This window comes from Eretmochelys imbricata, chromosome 10 (genome assembly GCF_965152235.1).
Source record: "Eretmochelys imbricata isolate rEreImb1 chromosome 10, rEreImb1.hap1, whole genome shotgun sequence".
Classification (NCBI taxonomy): Eukaryota; Metazoa; Chordata; order Testudines; family Cheloniidae; genus Eretmochelys; species Eretmochelys imbricata.
Window position 1 is genome coordinate 38,885,175 of NC_135581.1, and position 21,073 is coordinate 38,906,247.

The window sequence follows — 21,073 nt, forward strand, 5'->3', positions numbered from 1 at the left end:
AGCAGCTCTTTGTGATGGCAATAGATGAGGTAACACAACAAAGGCCTTTAACACAGCAGGAGCCTTGAAATATACAAGGGCTTTGTTCTCCATAGGCCACACTCTCCCTCCTGGTGAGATTACCGCAGACATAAGCACGTTGAGCCCCCAAAGTATGTGCAGGGACTCTCACACATTACTGGGAGTCCCACCTCAGACCCATCAGCTCTTTAGTAACACACTGTGCATCTGATTTTTCATTAATGGATTCTGTTTTTGTAATTAATTCTTTAAGCTGTATAGCATTTCATGACGAAAAGGAAATGATAATGGACAATTCCAATGCTACTCAGAGAGGGAGATACAAAATAAATAGCCTTCTAGAGCAGTGGTTTTCATCCTATTTTTTTGTTTTGTAGACCCCTAATTTTTTTTTTTCAAATGGTGGTACATCCTTCTGCAATCTCAGACATACTGTGGTGTTCTAGGTGTCCACGGACTATAGATTTTGAAAACCACTGTTCTAGTGTGTTTATAGAGCCTTTAATTTCTTCTGGGGGTGAGGTTCAGACATTTACAAGTAGAAGAGAGTACCCAGTGTATTGTCAGTTCCTTAGGGTACAAACTATGGCTGCACTAGAAATGCTGCAGCAGCGCTGCAGGGTAGATACTCACTCCCGTGACAGGAAAGGTTTGCCTGTCCCTATAGTTAATCCACCTGCCCCAGAGGTGGTAGCAAGGTTGACTAAGAATTCTTTTGCTGACCTAGCACTGTCTGCCTGGCAGTTCCCGCCGCGGGTTGCTAGGAGGCGAGAAAACGCCCGGCCTTTGGCGTAGCTAGTCCCTCCGTCTGTGCCGTCCCGCCCACATCCCCTTCCACTGATTGACTTTCGCTTCTGCCCCACTCCCGGAAGTGATCCCGCCCCTCTGTTGTCATGGAGAAGGGCCGCTGCCTGCGGCCCATTTGCTGGGACAGATTCAGGTAGGAACGCGGCGGGGCTTGCGTGGGAGAGAAGTGCAGATGCCACCGGCCCGGCCCTCCGAGGGCCCCCAGGGCTCTGGTGATGGTGCCCGGAGCCCCGTCCCAAGTGACCCCCCACCCCCAGGAACTACCGCAGCAACGGGGCCCCAAGGCACCCAGTGCCGGCCCCAAGCGGCCCCACATGGGATGGTACCCCCTCTTCCCCCCCCCACCCCGCGCTGAAGGCCCCATGGTCGCAATGTCAACCCGCCCTGGGCACCCAGTGGTAGAGTTGCTGACTTTCTAATGGCAGAAAACAACACCCTAACCCTGCTCCTTCCCCAAGACCCCATCCCCCACTCACTACATCCCCCCTACCTCGGTGGCTCATTCTCTCCCACCCTCACTGATTTTCACTGGGCTGGGGCAGGGGCTTGGGGTATGTAGGGTGAACAGACAGAAAATGTGAAAAATCGGGATGGGGTGTGTGGGGGGGAATAGGAGCCTATATAAGAAAAAGACCCCAAAATCAGGACATCTCGTCACCCTAGGGGTGCAGGAGGGAGTGAGGGCTCTAACAGGCGGTGTGGGCTCTGGGGTGGGACCAGAAATGAGGGGTTCAGGGTGTGGGAGGGGGCTTTGGGCTGGGGCAGGGAGTTGGGGTGCAGGAGGGGGTGTGGGCTCTGGGGTGGGGCTGGGGATGAGTGGATTGGGGTGCAGGTGGGGGCTCCGGGCTGGGGGCATGAGGGATTTGGAGTGTGGGAGGGGGCTGCGGGTTGAGCCAGGGAGTTGGGGTGTGGGATGGGTGCTGGCTCTGCGGTGGGGCTGGGGATGAGGAGTTTGGGGTGCAGGAGGGGGCTTTGGGTTGGGGGGGCTCAGGTTGGGGTGCAGGCTTAGCTCAGGCAGTTCCCGGTCAGCGGTGGAGTGGGGCTTAGGCAGGCTCCCTGCCTGTCCTGACACTGCATTGCGTGCGCCCTGGAAGCAGCCAGCAGGTCCAGCGCTAGTAGGTGGGGGTAGGGGGAGAAGGAGGTACTGTGTACTGTTCTTGCCTGCAGAGACCACCCCCCCCCCAGCTCCCATTGGCTGGAGTGCTTGAGGAGGGGGCAGTGCGCGGAGCCTTGTGTGGTCGTCCGCCCCCTGCGCCTCCGCCTAGGAGCTGGATCTGCTGGTTGCTTTCAGGGCACAGCCCAGTGCCAGGACAGGTAGGGACTAGCCTGCCTTAGATCCGCAGCACTGCCGACCAGATCTTTAACAGCCCAGTTAGCAGTGCTGACCGGAGCCACGAGGGTCCCTTTTCGACCTGGTGTTCCGGTTGAAAACTGGACACCTGGTCACCCTACCCAGTGGCCTCGTGTGCTGAAGTCAGCACACTCTGCCAAGCCACCCCCAGGCCCGATGGTGCCTGGGTCTAGCCCCAAGCAGCCAGCAGGGGCCCGGTCCTGACCTGAGTGCCCTGCCCAAGGCGGTACGATGGCAGTGCATGGCTCTGGGGAGACCACAGGAATGATGTACTGCAAGGCTGGTCCCGACCTGTGTGCTCCGTATGGGGGCGTTGTGCTGCGATTACGGAGGCCTGGTGCCTTGCCAAGGCTGCTCCCAGCAAAGCCTATATTGGCTTCCTTGTTACTTTAATTGCCTATTCATTTCTTTAAGTAGCCTGTTGCTTGTTTTGGGGCTTTCCCGGGGGTGGGGCTTCTGCTTTAGCAAGCCTATGTTGGCTTCTTTGTGTATGTAATTGCCCATTCATTTAAATTAAGTAGCCGGTTGCTTTTCAGCTTTGTCTACACTACCCAGCTTTTAGCAACATGACTGTGTCAACACAGTCGTGTCCCTAAAATTCGGGCAGTGTTTGCCAGCTCTTTTGCTGACAACATACTTCCACCCCCAACAAGCGGCATTCGCGTTTTTGGCAGGAGAGCGCTCCTGCTATTCACACTGGCACTTACCACAGCAAAACATTTGTCTTTTGGGAGGGGTGGGGGTGGAGGTGTAGACATAGCCTTTGTCATTGAAGTATATGGCTTGTTTTTGGCTTGGTGGTTGGCAGTGGGCGATGCCTCCAAAATGGGATTAGGCTTGCTGTAAAAAGGCAGTGCAGCTTTTTTTTATCTTGTAGACCTGGGAGCCTGAGATCAGAAGGATTCCTTCATCAAACTAGCTACCGCCTCTTGGAGAGGCAGATTAATTGCAGTGAGGAAACCCCCCCCTCTGTCCATGTAGGATTATAGAGGCCACTCGCCTGCCCCCAGAATACTGGACTCTGGTACTTCTGGGAACGGCAGCGTGGTCTTCAAAGTGGCATCCCACGTCCAGCCAAAGCCACATTTGGTTTTATCTCTGTATTGGATGGGGACAAACCTTAGAAAAGCAGTGTCTACACTACAGCTGCAGCACTGTAGTTGAGCTGCTGTAGGGTAGATATAGTGAGTCAGATGGTTAGGCCACACTGCATGCTGAGAGCAGTAGAGCCAATTGGCGTGGGCACCATGGCTGAAGATGTGGCACAAATACTGATAATTATCATTACCTGTGATTCTGCCTCTCTGAAGATGCCCTCTTCATGTCTGTAGAGAACATGGGATTATTTGCTTACATTTCAAAAATTACTTGCTGTCCAATATTCTGTGCCTCTTGAAGTGAGCCATGTCTGGGCTTTTCTGTCGTGCCCAGAGCGCCAGTCACAGAGTGATCATCAGATGTCTCGTTCCCACAACTGCTCAGTTCTAGATTTCTCACATGTCAGTGGTAAGACACTTTTCCAGGCTGGAAACAATGCTCAGGCTGAGCACCACTGGTTTCTGAGGAGGCCCAATATGCCCTTTCATAGTGGAGCATCACACTTGGGGCCACAGGGCACTTTCCATTTAGCAGTCAATTCCCAGTAGTTCCCTTCCATTCCTTTACCTGCATCTGTAATGAGTCCCAACAAAACAACATAGATAGAACTGCTGCTTCCCCTATTAAATGCTGTAACATAAATGCATTGCAAACATGACTTTTTATTCCAGGGCAAATAAGAGTCTGAGACAAGCAGGTCCATTTTCACTTTACCATTAGTTCCAGGGCTACAGGCACACAACATCAGCAACAATGTACTAGAAGAATCTGTGGCCAAATTCAGCTCTGGGGTAAACATGAGCCGCTCCATTGATGTCAGAGGAGTTGCATCTTTCAGTAATAAATTTGGCTACTGGATCTTGCTTCAGGCAAAAAATAATCCCTGATTAGTTCAATTGGTGCAAACCCTACCTTTCCCTTGTCTACACTAGTACTTTTGTTGGCCAGGGGTGTGAAAAAAACACACCCCTGTCTGACAGAAGTTTCACCAACAAAAGCACCAGTGTGGATAGTGCTATGTCAGCAGGAGACGCTCTCCTGTTGACATAGCTACCACCACTCATTGCGGGTAGTTTAATTATGCTGGTAGGAGGGCTCTCTCCCCTATTGGCATAGAGTGGCTACATGGGAGACCTTACAGCAATGCAGCTGCAGTGGTACAGCTGTGCCACTGTAAGGTCTGTAGTGTAGACATAGCCTTAGGAATCAGCACTGGAGCAGCTACACTGCTTGCTGGCCACTGGTTGCTTAATCGTTGCTATTCCTAAGTGTAGATAATACCGTAAAAGACAGCACCATTACAGTTTTCACTGTTGCTACCATCCATGGAAGCTTAAGGGTCCCAGTTTTTTCCAGTGTAGACATAGTCCTGGATTCTGTTAGTGTGTTTGCTACTAATTCATTGCATCATTTTGGTAAAGTCCGTTAGGTCTTGTCCAACTCCACTGGAGGGAGCAACAGTTGTATTACTAGTGTAACAAGATGCTGAAGGCCACTGGCATTTTAAGCACTATGTTGTGGAGACCTGCTCTGAGCTGAGTAGATAACTTCATGCTTAAAATGCCTGTGGCTGCCTGGAATCTTACCTGTAGTATTACTCCCATAGTTGCTACCACTGCTGGAGCGGCACTACTCTTAGCAATTATGGAAAATTTTAGTGTAGTGACAGCCTTGTAGTCTGAAAAATGGCTATGCACTTAAATTGTAAGCTCCTTGGAGTAAGGACCGCCTTTTGGTTCTGCTTGTACAGCACCTAGCACAGTGGGGGTCCTGCTCCCAAGGCGTGTACAGGGTACCACAATACAAACAATTCATAACTAATAAGAATAGTACAGATCTGGTGATGGAAAGTTTCACTTATCAAAAATCCCCTAATTTGCAAAAGTATTTTGAAATCTGTCTACTTTAGATTGAATTGTTATGTGCGTGAGGAGATAAACTCTCACACAATTACACTTATTTACTGTTTACTGATTAATAACAAATATATATTAATAATTAGCTCTTATATAGTGAATTTCATTTACTTTGTATTATTCCAGCCTTTTATATTTCTATAGAAAGAAAATATAGAGTTATAATAAAAATAAATTGCTGCATTATAGAAATAGTTTGTTTGTTGGTTGCATCTTTAAATGAACTGTCATAATCCTTCAAACTAAATCTAAAAAAATAAAAGACAAGATCGTTCATGATCTGCAGAGATTTTTTTTTTAAAAGTGTACTGAATACAGTTTTCTACTGGGAGATGTTATTGAGTGTCCTTTCTGTGCAATACTCATAGCTTGTGAAAATGGCAGAAGGTTTTCAAAGCAATCAGCAACCACTCCTACATAGAGTGAACCTTGGAAATGGATTTTTGTAGAATACTTATGTCCACTTATACGAAACAGACATTCAATCTCCAGGTACAGAGCTTGACCCATAAAATGATGGTCTTGATTGTAGAACGGGGAGGTGCTAGATCAAGCAAGGCTGTTTTGTGAAATCAACCATCACAAAAGGAGAAGATATGGTAAAGAAATTAAGCAAACAAAGTATTTCTTAGCTGGAAACTGATTCTAATATCTCAGGTAGGTGAATACCAGTATTTTAAAAAATATAACAAATTATCTTTGTCTTCACTGGAAAAAATTGGTGTGTTTTTACATTGAGATAACTAACTCAAGTTAGTGATACTGATGTCAAATTCTAGTGGAGACAAGGCACTGTAGTTTTTACTTTTATTTAGCTAGTCAAGGTCAACCCCAGATATAGGGTATTGCGGTAACAACTACCTGTGCCTTAGCTCCTCAATGTAAAATCCTTGTGAAGATATCTTGAGTTAGCTATCTTGATTTAAAAACACATAATTTTTGCTGTGGTGACATAGCCACAATAATATATGTGTAAGTTACATGGCTGTCTTGGGTGCAGACTGAGGGTCATCAAACACACTGATGATTTCTAACTTCCTTGTGTGACAAAGTCAGGCTGGATGGCTGCAAGAGGGTTGTCCTGTTGGGTTCTGGGAAGTGGGTAGGCACCAGCCCACCCACGGCTAAAGGCCCCTCCCCAGCCTAACGGGAGGGCCCACTGAGCCCGGGACTCAATGGGGGACAACAGAAGAAAAAACAAGGGCACATGTGAAGGTCAAAGGGTCAAAAGTAGGGAATCTGAAGGCGACACTGAGCAGAGAACCCCAGACAGTGCCCACTGCTCCTAAAAGCATCCAGGGAGCCAGGGAACACCACCCAGAGGAACTCTGCGTGAATGCGTGAACAGATGAAAGAACGAAAACAGGCCCCACAGTTGCAGGCCCCCCCCCGGCCAATCAGCCAACCTCCTCTCCCTGGTGTTATAGATGGCCACTTTAGCCATCGCTAGGAGAAGGTTGATGAGGAGGTTGCAAGAGGGTAGTGAAAGGGTTGCATATTAGCTCTAGGATGATAAACGCCCTTTTTCCTACAAGCTGAGAAGGGGATAGCTCAGGTCAGTTGGGGACCCCTGAATCCAATGAAGGAATGCCTGAGACCTTTTAAAACCCCCTCCTCTGGGGAGAGAGACAAGCTGCTGCGAGGCTTGTGGCAACAGGGAAATACTGTAGGCTTCTCCAGGGTGAGAGGCAGCTCTCCATCCCATAGAGGAAACAGCCAAAGCTGAGTATCTGCTAGGGGAAGGACTGACACCCCAGGGCAAACAGGACAACACCCCACCCCACCAGCAAGGGGGCAGGGAAAAGTATCCCCCTTTGTTTTTCTGTTTGTGTGTTTGTTTCCTCTTTGTTTGGTGGAGGTCTACCCTGAAAATATGGACAAGTAAGCACAGAGGGGAAGACAAACACTGTCCAAGTGGGGCTGATTTACCCCAGGCCCTACCACTGCTAGAGGGGGAAGTGCTAAGTGTGGCGAGATGGAGGAAATGCCTTGCCACACTTGCTGAAAGTAGAGAAAAATTCAAGGAAAAGTCTCTGAAATAATATTAACATATATAAATTCTCTGGCGTTCACTAAAGCCTGAGAGACTCTCACCTGTTCTGGCTGTTGCATTCTTCAAGGTGAAGAGGTTCTGAAAGGTTCCTAAGTAAAGGATGTTTAATTGACCCGGGGCTGATATGTTTCTCCTCTGTTTTCAGAGCTGTATATGCATCTCCTGGTAATGCCTCAGGTTGCAACCATACCTGTTGGCAATATCAGCTTTTTCCTTTTTTTCCAGCCTCCAGTGTCTTCAGGATGAATGTTGGTGTAATTGGGAGGATCCGTCTGAGCCCACAAGGGGGGCTGGATCTCCGTCTAGTTATTACTTCCTGGTCAGGAAAGGCCATGTCTGTAACCTCTGCTGGGGAAGGGGTTGCCTTTAGGTATGGTGGAGTCAATGCTTTGCCTTCTCTTTTCTCCAGCCTGCTCTCTTTCATCATGCCAGTTGTCTGCTGGGCCTGTTGTGGTGGCACTCTATTACACTGGACAGGGAGCCAGAGGAACACAAGATCCGTCTGTGTCACCAACAGTGCTGAATTGGGATATTTGGGTGCAGGAATGATCTTTGCCACCTAGTCTCTGGAGGAAGGGAAAAGTAAATTCCTCCATCTCTGGCAGCCCCCTGCGGGTCGGTGGGACAATAAATCTTTGTTTCTGGCAGACTGTGACCATTCCCCTATTCTGCAGTTCTTCACCTTGCTGCCACTCTCAACTGCTATTGTACCTTCAGGATCCAATATTCCATGTGTCTCGTAAAGGGGCCTTCACTTTCAAAATTCTTTTCCTGTTTCACTAGCTTAGATCCAGAAAAGATTGTCACACAGTGGGTCAATGTTGTGCTCTTTTTAATAAGCTGACTCTTACCTTCACAATACTTCCAGCCCACTGACTTTGGGGAGCCAGAGTTTAAGCCTGACATTAGAACTCCACTCTCATGCTCGAGGACTTGGCTCATTGCATTATAATTATTTTTTTCTTTTCCCACAGGTTCTCATTAACTGAGACATGGGTTCCCAAAGCTGTGACAGCCAAGTTCCCATCACTGTTATGAACGGTCCCCCAAACAATTGCCCCTTGCTCTTTCCCTGTCTGTGCTTCGTTTCCAGGAGCTTTTTCATGGTAGAGCCTCAACATGAGCTGTCTTCACCAAGACCCCGGAGATACTGATGAGTGTATTCTCCAAAGGGGTGAATGTGACCCTCATGACCTTTGGAGAGTTGGATACCAGGAAGTGGCACTTTCTGACTGGTGACAGGAGTGACCGCTCTATCTCTCTGACTATCGATTACCTCTTTGGGGAGCTGTTGACTGAGAAGAGATTAGCAGCTGGTGAGTTTGGAGACTTGGACAGAGCACCAAAGAACTCAAAATAGTTTAACTGTTCCAGCACTGAACCACTTGTCTGACTCCCACCCAGCAAATGTTCCTGTTTAATATGACTGAGTCCAGCAGACATTCCATTACTAACAGAATATGCACTCCTACTTGCAAATGCAAAGGGGACACACATTATTTTCAGAACTCCTTGTCATGTGTATATAGGGCTTAGGTATGTGTAGTACACTGGGTCAGAGAAAAGAGCAGGGAGATGGGTCCAAGCCACAAAATTTGAATCTAGATTTCAAACACTCCAAAATTTGGGCTAGGGTGCCTCACTGGGGTTTTGGCTGAGCCCATTATAAGGGTAGGGGCCATTTGCACATTTCAGATCCATAGCTGGCGTTCAAATTTTTATCACCCCCAAAACACTTGTTGGTGTTCTGATCAAAGATTTTGATTTGCAATCACCTGTAATTTTGAAAAGACTGTAATTCAAAGCCCTCTCTGATGGACTGCAACCTTCTCTTGGTGGAGAGGCTTGTGTGGGCTAAAGAGCTACAGTGCTGTGTTGTCCGGATCTTTCATATTCCTGGTAGGGTCACCCTTGGCAAGCAGATCTGAGGCGAGGCTCCTGACTAACTGTGGTCCAAACTTCACAGGACTCCAGTGATGGATCAGGCATATAAGAGGACCTTCTAGTACTCTGTGGCTGTGTAGACGGATGAGGGCTGCAGCAGGAGGGAGGTCCCTGGTTGTCTTGGATCCTCTTGCCACTGAGTCAGGGTTTTCCTTCTGTCAAGTTTCGTGTGGTTACTGCCTGCACATCAGTTTCCCCATGCTAAAAGATTTCACATGCAGGCCTCTGCCAAAGGGCTCACACCTGCCCAAAGCCCTGTGGTGGTGAAGACAGGAGCAGTGATCTCTGGGAGTCTTCAGTCTCAAATCTGCACACAGGCGGCAGCCATGTAATGGTCATCTTGTGTTTGGATGAGACAGAAGAGCATTTCGGCAGCAGCGGCTGTGACTGAGCAGGTCTTTTCAGGATCCTCTCTGCTCACCCCAAATGGGGAGGGGGCTAAAAAAGGTGCCCTAAACATAGGCTGTCTCATACTCTTACAACTGGATGGTCGCATCCAGTGGAATCGCTCAACTCCGTGGCCGAAACAAGAGATACAAGACAATGAAATTTGCCACCTGGAATGTCCGCACCCTTATGGACTCTCAGCACAATGAATGCGCAGAAAGAAGAACTGCCATAATTGCCAGAGAGCTGGCAAGACTCAACATTGACATTGCAGCCCTTAGTGAGACCCGCCAGGCTGATGAGGGTCAATTAAAAGAGGATGGAGGTGGCTACACCTTCTTTTGGAAAGGAGAACCACCTGAAGAGAGACGCATTCATGGGATTGACTTTGCCATCAAAAATAAGATTACTAGTCAGCTTTTGGAACTTCCTGTGGGGATCAGTGAGTGTCTCATGACTCTTCGGCTCAAGCTCTGCAACAATCAATATGCTACGGTCATCAGTGCATACACCCCAACACTCGATGGGGAAGACAACAAGGAGCAGTTTTATAGCACTCTCGATGCAGTCCTCACAGCCACACCTAAGGCAGATAAACTCATCCTCCTGGAAGATTTCAATGGCAGAATTGGACAGGACTGCTAACTCTGGAGTGGCACAATAGGCAAAGAAGTGTTGGGAAATGTAAACACCAATGGTATTCTCCTCCCCAGCAAATGTGTGGAGCATGACCTGCTCATCACAAATACCATCTTTTGGCAGAGCAAGAAATTTAAGACCACCTGGAAACATCCTCGGTCCAAACTCTGGCACCTCCTTGACAATGATACAGTCAGAGCCTGAGATTACACTGACGAGCCATGAGAGGTGCAGATCATTGTTGGACAGACCATCGATTTGAGTTTGCTAATCCATGTACCTTTAGCTTGCTCACCACACCGCAAACACCCAAAGACTTAAGCGAAAGTGGTACAACATCAAAGCACTTCAAGACCAAGCCTGCTGTGAGACTTTCCAGCAACACCTGTCTGAGGAAACTCTCTAACTTGCCTGATAACATCATTTGACATTTAAGAGCACTGGGATCAATTTAAAAATAACATTCACAGTGCATGTGCTGAAACCATAGGATATTCCATTCATCTGTACCCAGACTGGCTTGACGAAAACAATAAGGAAATCCTAGCATTAATTCAACAGAAAATAAATGCATTCTGTAACTGGAAAAATGATTCCTCTAATAAACAAAAACATGAGGCCTATCACCTGCTCAAAGCCGAATTCCAAAGGAGGCTACGGTGACATCAAAAACAAGTGGTGGCTAGAGAGAGCCTCTGAGATCATAGAATCATAGAATATCAGAGTTGGAAGGGACCTCTTGAGGTCATCTAGTCCAACCCCCTGCCCAGAGCAGGACCAATCCCCAACTACATCATCCCAGCCAGGGCTTTGTCAAGCCTGATCTTAAAAACTTCTAAGGAAGGGGATTCTACCACCTCCCTAGGTAACGCATTCCAGTGTTTCACCACCCTCCTAGTGAAAAAGTTTTTTTCTTAATATCCAACCTAAATCTCCCCCACTGCAACTTGAGACCATTACTCCTTGTCCTGTCATCTGCTATCACTGAGAATAGTCTAGATCCATCCTCTTTGGATCCACCTTTCAGGTAGTTAAAAGCAGCTATCAAATCCCCCCTCATTCTTGTCTTCTGCAGACTAAACAATCCCAGTTCCCTCAGCCTCTCCTCATAAGTCATGTGTTCCAGACCCCTAATCATTTTTGTTGCCCTTCGCTGGACTCTCTCCAATTTATCCACATCCTTCTTGTAGTGTGGGGCCCAAAACTGGACACAGTACTCCAGATGAGGCCTCACCAATGTCGAATAGAGGGGAACGATCACGTCCCTCGATCTGCTGGCAATGCCCCTACTTATACATCCCAAAATGCCATTGGCCTTCTTGGCAACAAGGGCACACTGTTGACTCATATCCAGCTTCTCATCCACTGTAACCCCTAGGTCCTTCTCTGCAGAACTGCTGCCTAGCCATTCGGTCCCTAGTCTGTAGCGGTGCATTGGATTCTTCCGTCCTAAGTGCAGGACTGCACTTATCCTTGTTGAACCTCATCAGATTTCTTTTGGCCCAATCCTCCAATTTGTCTAGGTCCTTCTGTATCCTATCCCTACCCTCCAGCGTATCTACCACTCCTCCCAGTTTAGTGTTATACACAAACTTGCTGAGGGTGCACTCCACACCATCCTTCAGATCATTAATGAAGATATTGAACAAAACCGGCCCCAGGACTGACCCTTGGGGCACTCCGCTAGATACCGGCTGCCAACTAGACATGGAGCCATTGATCACTACCCGTTGACCCCAACAATCTAGCCAACTTTCTACCCACCTTGTAGTGCATTCATCCAGCCCATACTTCTTTAACTTGCTGACAAGAATACTGTGGGAGACCATGTCAAAAGCTTTGCTAGAGTCCAGGAATAACACGTCCACTGCTTTCCCTTCATCCACAGAACCAGTTATCTCATCATAGAAGGCAATTAGATTAGTCAGGCATGACTTTCCCTTCGTGAATCCATGCTCACTGTTCTTGATCACTTTCCTTTCGTCTAAGTGCTTCAGAATTGATTCCTTGAGGAATCCAGGATTTCATAGACCAAGATGATATGAGAAGCTTCTTTCAAGCAACAAAAGCTATATATGGGCCAAGCTCCAAAACCCCACCCTCTTATGTTCCCAGGATGGCTCCACCCTCCTCAAGGACAATGGGGCCATTAAACAATGCTGGAAGGAGAACTTTGAGAGCGTACTTAATCCGCAAATCCACAGTCTCTGAAGACACCATTGAAATCATTCCATGATGCTCAACAATGGAACTGTGACTGTATGGATCATTGTTGCAACCAAGGCTCTATAGTGACACCAAATATTTTACAAAGGAGGTCAAGTAAGGTGTCTATGACAAGGTTATAATTATGCTATCTGAATGCATGTATCATTTTGTATTTAAAGTGATAAGTATTGGCTCTATACTGTCTGTATTTCAAACTTGTGCTGTGCTTCTGGGTAACACACCAGACAATTTGGCATCAGCACCCATTAAGGACCGTCAGCTATACAAGTGACCCATTGAGAGAAGGCAGATACACCTTGTGACTCAGCAAGGGACATGCCTATGGAAAGAACTCTAAGGTTTTTCCATGCCATGTGCTGGGTAGCTTGTGTTTGGAACAAAGAAGCACAAGCCACATGGCAAAAGGACTATAAAAGGCAGCTGCATCGTCTCCATTTTGTCTTCAATCCTGCTTCTTACTTCTGGAGGAACTTTGCTACAAATTGAAGCTCTGAACAAAGGACTGAATGACCTATCCAAGCTGTGAATGTACTCTAGCAACTTGATTTGAACCTGCAGTTTATTCAAGCACTGCTACAAGCCTGAACCATGCCATTACTGTATGTAATTGATTCCATGTAACCAATTTTAGCTCTCATCTATATTTCTTTCTTTTTATGAATAAACCTTTAGATTTTAAAAGATTGGCAACAGCGTAATCTGTGGGTAAGATCTGACTTGTATATTGACTTGGGTCTGGGGCTTGGTCCTTTTGGGATAGGGAGAACCTTTTTTCTTTTACTGGGATATTGGTTTTCATAACCATTCGTCCCCATAAGGAGTGGTGCTGGTGGTGATACAAAGGAACTGGAGTATCTGAGGGAATTGTTTGTATAAGTTCTGGTTAGCCAGTGGAGTAAAACTGAAGTCCTCTCTGTTTTGGCTGGTGTGGCGTGCCTTAATAGTAAAGGAACTCCAGCTTTGGGTTGTCACTGCCCTGCTCTAAGCAATTTGTTCTGAATTGATACTCTCATTTGTGTTCCGCCAGAGGCTGCATTGTTACAGGAACACCTTGCTGATCCTCCATCTTTTGAGGAAGGCTGGCATGCCATCACAAACAAAATCACAAGACACCAGGCCCAGATGCATCCTAGTTTTTAAAGCTGGTGGAACAATACTCCAGCACAAACTTTGCCAACTCCTCGATAAAATCTGGACCTGCGAAGAAATTCTACCTGACTTTAAGAATACCAACATTGTTTCAATATTCAAGAAAGGGGACAAATCTTTGTGTGGGCACTACAGAGGTATCGCCCTCCTCTCCATCACAGTGAAGATCCTTGCCCGGATCCTTCTAAACTGCCTCCTCCCCCTTGCTGAGGAACTTATTCCCGAATCACAGTGTGGCTTCAGGCCATCTCGATGCACAACCGACATGATTTTTGTGGCACAACAAATTTAGGAGAAGTGCAGAGAGCAACACCAGGAACTGTTCATGGCACTCATCGACCTAACCAAGGTATATGACTCTGTTGATCATGATGCCCTATGGAAGGTGCTGTGTAGGTTTGGGTGTCCACAGAAATTCATTTCCATCATCAGACTACTCTATGATGGGATGACTGTCACCATTCTGTGCAGTGGCTCAGAGACCGAACCATTTATCATTTGCACAGGTGTCAAGCAGGCCTGTGTCATTGCTCCTACACTCTTCTCTATTTACCATGCCGTGATACTGATTGTCATCCATGACCGCCTTCCTGATGGAATCGTGATTGAGTATTTTATGGATGCCCAATTCCTCAATATCTGACGTCTCCAAACAAAATCTAAGATCACAAGAATTGGCATCACTGACCTTCAGTATGCAGATGACTGTGTGTGTCTCACACACACACACACACACACACACACACACACACACACACACACACACACACACACACACACACACACACACACACCTGCAAATTACCCTAAATCTTTTTGCAGATGCCTATCACAGCCTGGGTGTCTCTCTCAACATCGGGAAAACCAAGGTACTCTACCAGCTCTCATCTGCACAAACTACTCTTCATACTCCACAAATCACTATCAGTGGAGAACCCCTGGAAAGTGTGGACCATATTCCATACCTTGGCAGCCACCTCTCTCAAACAACTAACATGGACACAGGATCTGCTGTGCCAGCACATCCTTTGGACGACTACTCAAACGAGTCTTCAATTATAGGGTTCTGCAGACTGGCACCAAGATCTTCGTTTACAAGGCAGCTGTCATCCCCACCCTTCTCTGTGTGTGAGACCTGAGTAACCTACAGCCCATGTCTCAAGTGGCTGGAGTGGTTCCAGCAGCACTGCATCAGGAGGATTCTCTGGGAAGAATCCTCCTGATGCCACTGTGTACATATGCCTGACACTCACCTCCCACAGCAAGTACTCTTCTCTGTTAAGTCAGGGAAGAAGGGCTCACAGAGGGGAGAGGAAGCCCTTCAAAGACATACCTTGAAAAGGGAGGCATCAACCCAACAAACTAGGAAGACTTGGCACAGAACAGAACACACTGGTGCCACACCATACACCAAGCCACAGCCCACTCTGAGGAGAACAGACGTGCTCATGAGACAGAGAAGCAACAAAGGAGGAAAGAAAGGGTGTAATACTCTAGCCAACAACTATGTCTTCTCCAAGATCACACCCGTCACTTCTGTGGGAAAAAGTGCAGGGCTCTCAGCCACCTAAAACCCACCAATGAACCCCCTTGGCAGACATCATCCTCACATTGGGGGATAGCCAAAGAAGAAGAATTAAAAGTACAGTGCAGGAGGGAAAGCCCAGCAGGAAAATGTAGTTTTTAGCTCTTGATCGGGAGAAAACACATTAATTAGCCTTTTTTTTTTTTTTTGCACTTGAGAGTGGATGGAGATGTCACCTACAAGTAAATGTTAAAATGCTATGACTATAAAAGGACAAATTCTGTCCTGATTTACTCCCTGTGGTGTAAATTAGGACAGAATTTGGCCTCACATTTCTAAACCAAAAGAAAATATCAGGGTAAAAATATCTTTTTTACTCTGTTTTGTATAGCATCTAGTACTATGGGGTCCTCGTCCATGCATGGAACTCCTGGGGGTTGTGGTAATACAAATAATAAATAATAGAAATAATAATCCAGTCAATTTTGGTTTAAACCGCGAGTCAGGAAGACTTGATTCAATCATGGATTTCTACATAAAAGTGCATTCTTGTTGGTTGTTATAACCTTACTGCATATTCTTCACAACTCAGAGATAGATGTATTTTTCATTTTTAGAAGGTACACACTATACATTTTTAAAGTGATTTATTTTGAAAACTTTTTTCAGATTAGTTTTATATCTATATCAGAAAATGAATAATTGTTTGGTTATTTCATTTACCAAAGGTAATTGAAGCAGATAGTTCACCTTCCAATGACTTCATAAATATCTCCAATTCAACAGGTTAATCGTTAGTATTTGAAGGATTTTCTTGCCATGCTGTATTAGGAGGAGAACATTACCAGACAGACATTTAAATTGTTTTATTAAAATAAAACAACAATGTTATGTATTCTGGATTTTTTTATAGCAAACATATAATATTTTAACAAAACAAGCATATGAATTTTTGAATTTAAACATTCAAGTTTTTTTTAAATCAGGTTTGTTTTTGTTAAAATTAACTAAAATAGTTAAATGAAATTAAAAAACAAAAATTAAATAGACTATGTCAGCCAGGTCAACATGAGAAACTTAAAATATTGGCTTCTGCAGCTAAATCAGTCATCTTCACCTTCATTTTCCTGTTTTGTTCATTTCTGAAAAGAAAAACAAGCTTTCCTGCTTTTTCAGGTCCCAAACAATTTCTCAGTTTGGAATGAATTAGTCTGAAGGAAGAAAATAATATTCTTTCTACACTGGCAGAAGAAGCTACTGCTGTTAAGTGAGATTATCACTTCAACAGTCTCTGAATCCAAGTGCTTAAGTGACTTTCACCAGTTCACTGGTGTGACTTTCTTTAAAACATTATCAGCAAACATATATTTCTTGAACGATTCACTCTTAACTCTGAAGTTCATTATAGTTGGCATTATGGGGGGATGATTGCTGGATGTCCATGTCATAGCCAACTCCTCCTCTTCAGCACTTAAGGTTTGACCCTGGTACCCAGTATTGAGAATATTTGCAAGAAAATGAGCTGGAGATAGTGCTTGTCCCATTCATTTTTTTTAATGCTTGAAATTTAAATCTGTTGTTGCATATTTCTCTTTTTAAGATTTCACTCAGTTCCTTCCAGATTTCAACAGTGTCAGCAATAAAACAGCTGTTTCCCTGCATTTTGTTCAAGGCTACAGAAATAGGCTTTAGGATACTCAGCATGTGTTCAACATTTCTCTTAAGCCCAATGTTGAGAACTTTTGGCTGTGACAGTGCCATCTATTTTTTCATGATTTGGGTCACAAACGGTCATCAGCTTAGGCCAGTTCTTGATATAGTGCTCAAAACAGTCCACTACAGAGTTCCATCACACATCTTGTGGGAGAATTAGCTTGGTTCCTCCCACTTTTTTCAGAGCAGCTGCTGCAAAGTGTTTGTTACGGAAGTATTTTGCCATTTCAACAATATTAGCCTTTATTTCTGGAACACTGAAGTCTTTGGCTAGGAGGTGCATCAAATGAGCACTGCAACTGTATGTTATTAGCTTGGGACTTTCGTCTAAATTTCTTCTCATCTTGGATACATTTGCAGCATTGTCTGTGACCAAGCTGCATACTAGACATTTGAATTTTTTTTCCATAGTTTGTTATAGCTTTTACTGCTACTTGTAAGTATTCTACTGTGTGTGCATTTCCTGATGTATCAATTGTTTTTGTAAGGAAGACATTCCCTTCTTCTTTTGTCACACAAGCACTTACAACAGGATCATTGTGGATATTGCTCCACCCATCGAGACGCGGGTTAACAATTTTACCCTCTATACCTTTTGCACACTACTCAGTTTCTCTTTCATACACTTTATGCAGCAATTTGTCTGCTACATCTGCTCTGTTGGGTTGACTGTATCCTGGTCTTAATAACTGAACCATGTTAATGAAGTGTGGGTTCTCAATCATACGGAAAGGAGAGTTTGTTGCATAAACACAAACTTATCTATGGTTGTTTCTCGATGATGGAGACTTTTTGTTTTTTTTGTTTGTTTTTGCTGCAGGTGCTATATTGTGGCTATGTGACATACATGATGTGACTGAAACCCTATCATTGGCAGATAACTCTGAAACTATAGAAAATGATGGTGATCTTGAAAGTGGATAGTCTTCAGAATCCTTTATGTTGAGGATGGATTCTCCTAAACAAAATAAGTCAATGCAGTTATTAATTATTATTACCATACTGCTCATTTAGTATTACTCATTGCATTCACTAACACTCAGTACTACTTTAAAGATGAAATTGTAAAAGGAAGATCTGCCTATTTCAGCTATTTATTTTTTATCACAACTGCATCTAAAATGATAGTACCATAGAGTAACAACTATAATTTTTGCTCAAACATGAGAATTCAAGAATAGTCCAGAAGGAAGACAGGCAGTCCTTAAGGAAGAAGTATGAAATAAAAAAGTTTACCAACCTGAAGATCCTGCATGTTCAGACATGTTCCTTTCATCATCTTCAATACTGCTTCCTCCTGAGAAGGAACACTTCTCACGATGATGTTTCATTAGGGCAACCAGGCCTTGCATTTCTTTGTTGCACTGTTTGCATTTTGCATGCATGCCTGTCTTACCCACAGGTAGAGGAACTTCATTGAAATATTCCCAAACTGGGTCTCTTTTACTGCCTGCTGGGAATGGTAGATCTCAAATCAATGAAGGCTACACTCAGAAAGACCAAGACTTCTGGAATATGCTGCTCAAACAGTTTCACTTTTGTTTCTACTGCCTATCCCTCCCTTCTCACATTTATCTCCAGAATTCTCTTTGTCCAGATCTATGAATCTTCTATTCGTTGAACTTTTTGAAACTTCTCACTTCTAGAGATAGGTAAGGGATTGACTCTACACAAATTTGCAGAGGGACAATAGGGTTGAGGTCTGTTGTTTCTCACCTCCTATATATTATTTATTTAAAAACATTTTTGCTATTAACAAGCATGTTATCTCTGGAGACACAAATCCACAGTTTGAGAACTTCAAAACTGAGCATCTCTGATGGTATCTTCTAGACTAAGCACTGAGTCCCATTGGGTAGATTGAAAGATTAACCTAAATCTATACAGAAGCCCCTGGAATCCCATAAGATTGGGTCCCTAATCCATGAACTATTGGAACTCCTTTACAAAACTTTTCTTAAATATTACATGACTATATTGTCTCATACTATAGAATTAGAATTTATAATCCCTATTCCATGATGAAAAGGAGTACTTGTGGCACCTTAGAGGCTAACAAATTTATGTGAGCATAAGCTTTCGTGAGCTACAGCTCCCTTCATCGGATGCATTCCTGTAGCTCATGAAAGCTTATGCTCAAATAAATTTTAGTCTCTAAGGTGCCACAAGTACTCCTGTTCTTTTTGCGAATACAGACTAACACGGCTGCTACTCTGATTCCATGATGAGATATCTTTGAGCTATAATGTATCTTAATTAAAACTATCTTTAGATAGGTGTTTTTTTCTCCTAAAAAAGCATTTTATTAAAAAAAAACTGATTTAAATAAAAGAAATTGATTTTTTTTAAAGAAATCATTGATTTTTATCCACCCTGATAAAAATCATCTTATGTGTTCTCTAACTATCACAATACACAAGTTTACTAACCTAAGAAGGAGAAATTACTGAGCACAGCTGATAGAGAAAACCATTTGTAAGGTCCCTGGATGCTCAGTTAAAAGGTTTTAAAACACCTACAATTATTAAATCCCATAATACATATTGTCTGTGGTTTTCAGTGTTATGCTATTTTGAAGAGTCAGGAACATAAAGCAAAAACAAAGAGATCTAGTTGAACCAGAAGCCTCCAACTCAGCACAAGTGTTAAAGCATTTATGAAGTAGTTTGGTGAAATTGTCTGAACTGGTGGTACTGGTGGCTATACTGTATAGGCTTGAGAATCTGGTTTCTCAGAAAGCGGTAAAGAGTACTGTGGTACCTTATAGACTAACAGACGTATAGGAGCATAAGCTTTTGTGGGTGAATACCCACTTCGTTGGATATCCAGACTAACACGGCTACTCCTCTGATACTTGTTTCTCAGAGTATGTGTACAGTGTGAAATACAACCACCAAAAAACCACTGCAGTGAGTCCGAGAGCCTAGGCCAACTGATTTGGGTTTGCAAGGCTACGCTAGGAGCTAAAAATAGCACAGTAGGCATTCCCACTCGGTCTGGCATCTGAGCTCTCCATGTTTCAGAGCTCAGGCTCCAACCCAAGCCCAAACAACTGCAATTTTTAACCCTGTTAGCTTGAGTCCAAACCAGTCCATCCAGGCTCTGAGACTTGCTGTCATGGTTTGTTTTTATTTATTTTATTTTATTTTCCAGTGTAGATGTACCCTCAGAGGTTGAGAGTGCTGGTGCTTTTATGTGGATTGTGCAGCGATTGTAGGATGGAAGCAGAGTGGAAGGTAATCACTTGATGGGTGAATCAAGGTTTCATATGCATCCCAGAACTGGTGTCTGAGTAAGTGACTCTGGACTTGTCCGCACTTAAAGTGCTACAGTGGCACTGCTGTGTTGCTGCAGCTGCGCCTCTGTAGCACTTCGGTGTGGACACTACCTATGTGCCAATGGGAGGGATTCCTCCTCCGCCTCCCCAAGAGATGGTAGCTAGATGGATGGAAGAATTCTTCCATCAGTCTAGTGCTCCCCACACGGGTTGGCTTAATTACATTGTTTAGGGGGGTGGATTTTTCACACCCCTGAACATAGGAATTATGCCAACTTAATTTTCTAGTGTAGACCAGGCCTCTGATTATGCTCAGAGGTTATTCTGGAATCAGAGAACTAGCCTTGGATTCTCATGCCATGTCTACACTACAAGCACAACATCAGCACAGCTGCAACTATGCTGCTGTAGCACTGTAGCATTAGACACCTGCTACAGCTGCAGAAGGGGTTTTTCCATTTCTGTAATAAATCCACCCCCTCAAGAGGTGGTAGCTAGGTTGACAGAAGCATTCTTCCATTGACCTAGTGGTGTCTATACTGGGACTTTGGTCGGCTTAACTACACATTTTTCACACCTCTGAGTGATGTAGCTAGGTCAACATAAGTTTTAGATGTAGAATAGGACCAACTGTGCTTGGCAGATGGGGATGTGGGTCTCATCATTCATTCACTGAAACACCCACTATCAGCTTTTGTATATCCCAGCACTGGTATGTGGATGTGGTTGTAGGTGTGAAGAGACTATGAATTCCTGTCACTGTTTTAATCATCTTGTGAAATCACTTCAGTGGTGTCCATTGCTTTTGCAGAAGAATAAGCCATAATTGCATGTTTCATTAGGTTCTCCTTTCCATAAGCCCTGGAATGACTCTGTCACTTGGTCCCTTTCTATGTCCATGTATGAAATATACAGTGAGGGTGCTGAAGGATCTTCTCAAGCAACCTGGACCAGATGCCACTAA

The 21,073-nt window shown here is 44.7% G+C and overlaps 1 protein-coding gene across 1 annotated transcript in view; it reads left to right on the forward strand.

Annotated features, from left to right (window-relative positions):
• The first annotated feature begins 856 nt into the window (after nucleotides 1-856).
• Nucleotides 857-21,073, forward strand: part of CCDC78 (coiled-coil domain containing 78) — a 69,716-nt gene continuing 49,499 nt past the window's right edge. Inside the window, exon 1 of the mRNA XM_077829133.1 lies at nucleotides 857-961. The gene's annotated coding sequence lies outside the window, so the exon portion shown is untranslated. The remainder of the gene's footprint in view (nucleotides 962-21,073) is intronic.